General features: G+C 45.1%; 1 pseudogene; it reads left to right on the top strand.

Annotated features, from left to right (window-relative positions):
• Positions 1-1166, top strand: LOC143547143 (receptor-like protein 53; annotated as a pseudogene).
• The last annotated feature ends 6917 nt before the right edge of the window (positions 1167-8083 follow it).

Here is an 8083-nt window from a genome sequence, read left to right as displayed (position 1 = left end):
ATGGCAATTTGCAACATGAGCAGATTATCATACTTGGAGTTGTCGAATAATAGTTTTCATGGAATGATCCCACACTGCTTTGGAAACGTCATCTCTTCACTCGTAATGATAAATTTGTGAAATAACAACTTGAATGGCAACATTCCGAAAATGAACTGGTCTTGTGAACTCTTAGACATGCTTAGAGTAGATGGAAATAAGCTAGAAGGGGAGGTGCCCAGTTTCTTGCAAAAGTGTGGGTCCTTGAAACTACTTGATCTCGGAAACAACCAGTTAAATGGCACATTCCCTCATTGGTTAGGTTATCTTCCAAAGGTGCAGATTCTTATTCTCAGATCGAACAGCTTACATGGTACCGTTGAAACCCCTTGTACAACGAATTTCCTGTTTCCGAGTTTGTTTATTTTCCACAGCGCCCATAATTAATAGATTTGAAGGTCGTATTCCTGAAAAATATTTTGGAAATTTCAATGCCATCAAGGACGTGGAGAAGAACCCAAAACCAGAATTTGTAAATATCAGTCTCTATTATTCCTTTGAAAGGTTCACAATTCTCATCTCTAATGAGTCTCATGTTTTTCAATGCTATTGATCTTTCCGGTAATAGATTTGAAGGGGACATTCCGAACGTCATTGCTAACCTTAAATCGTTGATGGCGCTCAACTTATCTAATAACAACCTCGGTGGTCAAATCCCAAATGTTATAGGAAATATCTTTGATATGGAAGTATTAGACCTATCCAGGAACCAACTCATAGGAGAAATCCCGGAAAGCCTTAAAAACTTGAACTTTTTGGTCCTCATAAATCTCTCACAAAACCATCTTATGGGGCGTATTCCAGAGAATCGTCAATTTTTGACGTTTACAAACGATTCGTATTTAGGTTTGCGTGGGCCTCCGCTATCGAGAGAATGTAAATATCTAAGTTCCCCAAAAGTTAAAGCCAAGTGGATTTGCATGGAAGCGGTGATGCTGGGACTAGGATGTGGAACTCTAGTTGGAGTGGTGTGGGGATATCGCATGTTGTCAATAGGAACACCAAAATGGCTGACTGCAATTACTGACGCAGGAGGCCATATACGACGAAAGAAGAGAGCATACGAAATTAGTTTTGTTTTCGAATGGTACATGTTTCATATGTTGCTCGCGTTTATGAATTTCTGAGAAAGAAAAAAAAATAGATTTTAATTATTATTATTAATATTATTATTATTATTATTTTGAAAACGTTGTTATGAGTATTTACATGGACATGATTACGATTAGTGGTGGCCATTCTTGACACGACCCGCTTGCTAGATTAGTCATCCTAGTGTACACGACACGTTTAAAAAGTTGTTCAATACGAATACAACACGTATAATAAGTGGGTTGACCTATAAACTTGTTTAAGAGTTTCTTAAAAGTTAATATTTTGGTTTTAGAAACAAAAAATACCTTTTGTAGAACACCATCCAGTACAACAACTCAAAAACGTATAAAAAGAATGATGCTCTGGATCAAATTACCTATGCACGAGCATCCCTTCTAATTTATCATTTTTAGTGAACGGGTCAAAAATACAATTTTTTTATGAATAGGTCAAAATTATAATTTAAATGAACATTTTGTAAGTTCAAATAATATATACCATTTCTTAAAAAACAAAACACCGAACTAGAACAAGTATAAAACTAAGTTGTATTGGTGACAGTCTTTATGATTTAGCATGTTTACTCACAAAGGCTTAAAACAAACATTTATTATTTGAGTCTTCATCTTCTTCAACTTATACAAAGCATAAGTTTTTCTGTTACTAAAACTTGTATAAAATATGTAGATTTTTATATTTTAAAAGAAAAGAGAAAAAGTTTAAATCCAAAGTATATATTTAAGAAAGGAATTATGGGATTAATGAATTTTTTTAAAAGGAAGTGTAATGGATTGGACGATTGGTTAAAATCTTAAAATAAAGTAACATATAAGAACGGGTGTGCTGATGGAAGAAAGTGCACCTCATCTTATTGATCATTGAGTGGAAGTTTGGTTGATCAAAGTCAAACCTACATCAGCGCTTTCCACAAAGTGCACAAGACATATTTACCCTCCAAAAACATTCAAAGCCGCCACCCCCCGCGTTGCCCCCGGGGGGGTACGCGTGCTATGAGCTTTTTCTCGTCTTCATAACGCCCTAGTTCAACATGTTTGGGTTTTAAGTCCACACTTGATTAAGGCCTCCAAATCTAAACAAACATAATATATAGATATATTATAACGGGTAAAATATACTTGAAGTAATGTATTGGTGTGGTGGTAGGCTTGGTTGTTATTCAAGTATAGGCCACATAATCTTCTTTTTTCCTTAACAATTGTCATGTAAAGGCCACAAAATCTTCTTTCGATTTAGGCATCAATATTTGTTGAGCCGGCCCTGTGCCCCACTACACTTTGTCTAAGTAGTGAAGAAACGTGGATCGACTCACTGGTAGACGATCTACTTTCCTCGGGTGTGATTATGCTTCTTCACCGATGGATCTCTGGGATCTGGGCTCTTCCACCTACAAAATGAACAGCACCGTCAACTTACCCCTCAGAAAGGGACAGAGGGGTCCTCTTTGGGGTAACCCTCCGGCGTGAGAATAAGTATTTGTGGGAGAAGATAATAATATGAGAGTAAGGAATTTGGAGTGTATTGCTTAATAGCTGAATACTCTGTAATTGGATGTTATCAGATGATATTGGATGATGTTAGATATCTCTCCTTGTGGAGTTGATGCTGTATTTATAGTGCTAGGGTTTCCACTGATTGGGCTTAAACCCAGTTAGGGCTTTGTTGGCCTCTTCCAGTTGCTTTGCGCCACGTGTCCTTTGGGACACCTGGTGCTTTTTCATTGGTTGTAATCACGTGGTAGCACATAGGTTTTGTTGAGTTGTCCACCTTTCATTGGGAGCTGTCAACGTCAGCATATTCTTATTCCTTAAAAAGATACCTTCTGGAAGGTTGTCTGACGTGCACAATCAAGGTTGCCCTAATCCTGATTTGGATAAGGACAAGGTTGATTACGTGCATGTGTGATACGTGCCTATCCTGAGGATGCGCGAGGTCTTCTCTTTATTCTCACGCGCAGATGTTTCATGCGCAGATGTGATATGCACGAGCATGTGATATGCGCCACGCGCGGATGCGCCACGCGCATATGTGATATGCGTGAGCATATGTGATGCGTGAGCATATGTGATGCGTGAGCATATGTGATGCCTGAGCATCTGTGGTGCCTGAGCATGTGATGCCTGAGCATATGTGATATGCGTGAGCATATGTGATATGCGTGAGCATATGTGATATGCGCCATGCGCGTAGGTTTTGGCTTTGTGCCTTCGTAATGTCTTGATTTCAAGCCTCTTGTCTATATCTTGTGGGTTGACCCGCCTTGCTCGGTGTTGAGGCGGGTACATACCTCTTCAAGCCCCCCCAGTCTAATGTGTGTCTTATCTCGCGCGAGCGAGGCAAGATAGATATTAGACTTAACAGTTTGTTCTTTTAGTAGGGGTTTGTCTTTTTCTTCTTATTATTCCTCGTTGCGCGAAATTCTATCCTTTTGGTTTCAAACGAATCGTCCCTGTACGTGGTTGGTTGTTGCTGACGTGGGCCAGTGATGGAGACGTGTCAGACCTTTCGTGTGCTCGAGGTGCTACAGTTGCCTTTCATGTCCCCTCACATAGTGTCAGGAACACGTGTCGCGCTCGCGTTGGTCCGTACCTGCGAGTGGTGGCGCGTGAACTCTTGTGGCAGCTGTATCGTTTCTTTTCTTGTCCCCTCACACAGTGTCAGGGACACGTGTCGCGCTCGCGTTGGCTTACACCTGCGAGTGGTGGCGCGTGGAGTCCGATCAGTATCAAATATTCTCTCTTCCTGGGCCTATAAAAGCCAGCCCTTAGAGTTTTATTTCTTCATCTTCTTTGCTGTTTTATTCTCTGCTTTCCTTTCTTTCCTTGTATTCCGATTACGTTTGTTCTGCTTCCAGATATCTGTTCTCCAGAAGCATCGTTTGTCCGTTTTCACCGTTGTATGTTTGATAGCTCAGACAACACAATCTCCCCCATCCATTGCCGTAGAAAATCGTTAGTAATGTCTACATTGAAGAAGACCGGCAAGGGGAAGAAGGCTGCTGAGGGCTCATCGGAGGAGGTAGGGAGGACCAAGGCTTAAAGAGGTGGAATGAAATCCCCTGCAAACTGAGGCAGGCCGATCTTGACAGCCTTATCGCCTCTCAGGGTTTTCCCCCTCTGTTTGGCTGCATGTTGCCTGGGGCCGGGCAAACGGCGGCGGACCCGCCTACCGGCTATATATCCCTTTACTGCCATTTTTTCAGCCACTGCAACCTTCGTCTCCCGATGACAAGGTTTGTGGGTGCGCTGCTTAAGTTTTATGGGATTCATATATCCCAAGTCCATCCGTTTGGACTCGTGCGCATGACTCACTTTGAGTTCATGTGCAAATCTCAGCGCGAGGAGCCCACCCCTCGGCGCTTTTAGTGTTTTTACAAGCCCAAGATCCAAGACTCTTGGTTCTCTTTTATTCCTCGCAGTCAGAAGGTGAAGTGCTCCACTGTTTCATTCAAGAGCCTTCATGACTGGTCTGAGAGGTTTTTTTACATCAGGGCTGGTGTGATCCCCATCCGAATGACCATGCGCGCGATCTCTTCTGCGCCTGCGGATGTGGGTGTCTTCAAGAACCCAACTGGCGCCTGGGTGAAAAAGTTGACTGCTGAACCATCCCCCGCCAAGAAAATTTGTGAGGAGGCGCTGGTGGGGGTGGGTATGAGCAGGAGGTGGGCTGACAGCGCGACTGAGCCCGTGATCCAAGTTGACGGCTTGTGTAAGTTGATCTCATTGCATTACTTCTGCGCGAATACTTATCTTTTTGCTGATATCATTTGATTTGTTTTGTGCAGTCAGCAAGGAGTATGTCCACGCCGCCTATGATGAGCATATGGAGGGTGGCTCCGTCGCGCTGGGCGCTGGGGAGGTTGGCTTCCCCGATCGCTTTGATGACATGTTCATCCCTGTTGATCTGGGATTTGTCTTTGACAGCGATGCGCCTGGTAAGCCTTTGTACTTATGCATTTTCCTTTATAATACCAAATTTTGCTAACACTTCTGTTGCGTGTATTGTAGATGAGCTCGAAAACTACGAGCTGGAGCTCGCGGAAGAGGAGGAGGAGGAGGAGGCGCCCCAACTGAAGCGTAAAGCTAAGGGGAAAACTGGCGCAGGGGCCAGTAAGAAACAGAAGAAAGATGTTGCCCCTGTTGCTAAGGATCCTCCTACTCAGGCGGGGGGATTTGAGAAAACCCAGGTGTATACCACCAAGTTTTCCTTGTCCTCCCTGCCTCAAAAAGTGGGCAGACCTCATGTCCACCTGAGGTATGTTGGCGCTACCTCCTCCCTTCGCGCGGCGGAAAAGGGAAGCGGTGTTGCGCCTTCGATAGGTATACTTTGCTTATCCTTTGCCTATCTTTTATGGTTCTATGAGCGCGATTCTGATAGAATTACTAACGAATCTTTGCTCACTCAAATGTGTGTAGAGCCGGCGACCTTGGTGGATCAACCTCAAGCGCCACAAGATGCCGAGGCTGCGCCGGAGGTCCATTCGAAGTCCCCCGTTTTACCCTCAAAAAAGGGTAGAATGGACTTCATGGCGATGTTTGCCTCGCGAACGGAGTTGCGCCAAGGTATGTATTGCGCTTTTATTTTCTGACTTATTTCTTTTAGATCAATTCATGAACCTTTTGTTTTTGTTGAATTTTTCATAGAGGTCGTTGCTGGCGTACAAGCTGCTGGCGGCACTCCTGGCGCCGGTGCCAGCGCCGCTGGTTCTGCTCCTGCTCCTGCTAGTGCTGAATCTCCCCTTATTGGGATTACTAAGGAGCAGGAGGCCGTTTTGCGTGCCGACCTGACGGCGTCTAGACCTCCCTCACATCCTCCTGCGCACAGCCCTCCTCGCTAGACCGATTTTGGCTCTAGGTCGCAGGAGAAAAGGCCTGTTTCTGAGGAGGATGAGGAGTTTGAAGTTGAAGACTCCGACCGCGGTCGCGACAGTCCTGCAGCGCCACGAGGCTTCGCGGCGGAGCCTTCTCGTGGGGCTGGCGCTGACTTTTCTGCTTCATCCCCGCAGGTATAGGTTCTTTTTTTTTTTTTTTTTTTTTTTTTTTTGCTCCGTTGCGCGGACTTCCATCTTAATGTTTTGATGACTTAGATAATTACTTTGTTTCTGCAGGAAGCCGATCACATTTACCGCCCGAGATGGAATATTACTGAAGACAACACATTTCAGTCCATGGGTGTGTGTGCGGAATTCTGGGCTCATGCTGTGCCTCCATCTGAAAGGAGGTTCCAGGAGGACCGCGCTCGCGACGACTTGCTCAACGATCATATGTTTGCTGGGTCAGCCTTCTTTGCTGCCTCCCAAGAGCTTCGCTATGATTACGTAAAAGTACGTGATGCTCTTGCGGAAGCCAAGCAAGAGGCTAAGGTGTCTGCTTGGCATCTTTCTGATGCTCGAGAGAGAGCTGAGAAGCTCCAAGCAGAGCTCAGTGAGAACAGAGCAAGTGCCAACAGCGCCTTCGTGAAGCGCGGGCATGAGCTTCAGGCTGCGCGGGAGAAGCTACAAGCGGCGGAGGCGGAGGCGGCCAAGTACGCGCGCAGTGCGCGCGACTTGGAGCTGGAGGCGGAGGCGCGTGACCAAGCTCTTGTCCAGTCTATAACTGAAAAATCATCACTGAAGAGTGAGGTTGCGCGCCTGAAGAAGGAGCTGGCGGCCGCGCAGGCCGAGAAGGATGAAGCCTTGGCGATGGCAGCGTCTAGCCAGGAAGCACTTGATTCTGCGCGGCGGAAAAGGAAGAAGCCTTGGCGGCAGCAGCGTCCGACAAAGAGGAGCTAAAACAGACTAAGGAAACTGTTGAGTTGTTAAACTCTCAGATTCCTGCCCTCGAGACGACTGTTTCTTCTCTCGCGCAGGATCGCCAATGGCTAGTCTCACAGGGCATGACTCGTTGCGCTTATGCGATGAAATACTCAGACGAGTTCCAGGCCCTTGTGATGGATTGCAACGCTGCCGCGCGCTTGGTGGGTCGAGCTGAAGGGTTTAAGGATGGCTATGAATATGGGATGCTGAAGAAGAACCCATCCGAATACCCTTATCAGAGCGACGTTGCCTGCGCGGACATGGCCTCGATGGGGGAGAAGTATTTGAATACTCCCATTCCCATCCTTGGGCAGGTACTTTAACTTTAATGAGATTACTTTGATTTATTTTCCAAGTATTTTTGTACTCATATTTTTGCTTATGATTTGCAGATATCCGCGCTTGCTGACCAGCCCGACCTCGGCGCGCTAAAGAAATTACTTGACGAGTGCGAAGGGGCTGGTGGCGGCGATGATGGCGCGGGGAATACTGCTCCTGCAAGCGGCTTTGGCGTGGCCAAAGGATCCGCTCCTGACACTACTGTGATAGAAGACTCCATTCAAGATGAACAACTTGACTATGGTCAGTTTGGAGATGACGAGGAGCGAGCTGCGCCAGATGCTGAGGGCGGTGATGAGGATGATGAAGAGGCTGAAGTCGACGTGGAGACCTGAGAAGCCCTTCATGTTTTTTTTTTTTTTTTGTAGTTTGTATTTCATCACCTTGTAAACTTGTAAATTTCAATGCTTTGGAATGAAATTTTGTTTTTCCCTTCTTCGCATCTTGCGCATTCCCTATTTATCTCTTTATATCGCATGTTTGTTTGTTGAAAATAAGATATGCTTGCACGTTGAAATAAGAACAAGGTTGTAAGGAAATTATTATACTTAACCCTTGTCATATTGTAAGTGATTTTGCCATATCTTGATTATGTTGACACGTGCCTTGGCGTTTTCATTATTCCTCTTTTGCGCGACGTTATCGCGCATGGAATTATGAGTTTTTTAGCCTTTACGTGTCAATATGTGTTACTCAGATATCCATTACAATTTCATGCGCGACCTCGACCTGAGACCTTAACAACTATGTTTTGGCATTCGCTTTGCCTTAGTTGTGCTTAGGTATTTTTATGGTCAT

Source organism: Bidens hawaiensis, unplaced genomic scaffold (assembly GCF_021521415.1).
Source record: "Bidens hawaiensis isolate Kalapana, Puna unplaced genomic scaffold, B.hawaiensis_p1.1 tig00014645_1, whole genome shotgun sequence".
Lineage (NCBI taxonomy): Eukaryota > Viridiplantae > Streptophyta > Magnoliopsida > Asterales > Asteraceae > Bidens > Bidens hawaiensis.
The sequence above is the reverse complement of the archived record's forward strand: the minus strand, read 5'-3'. Positions and strand labels throughout refer to the sequence as shown.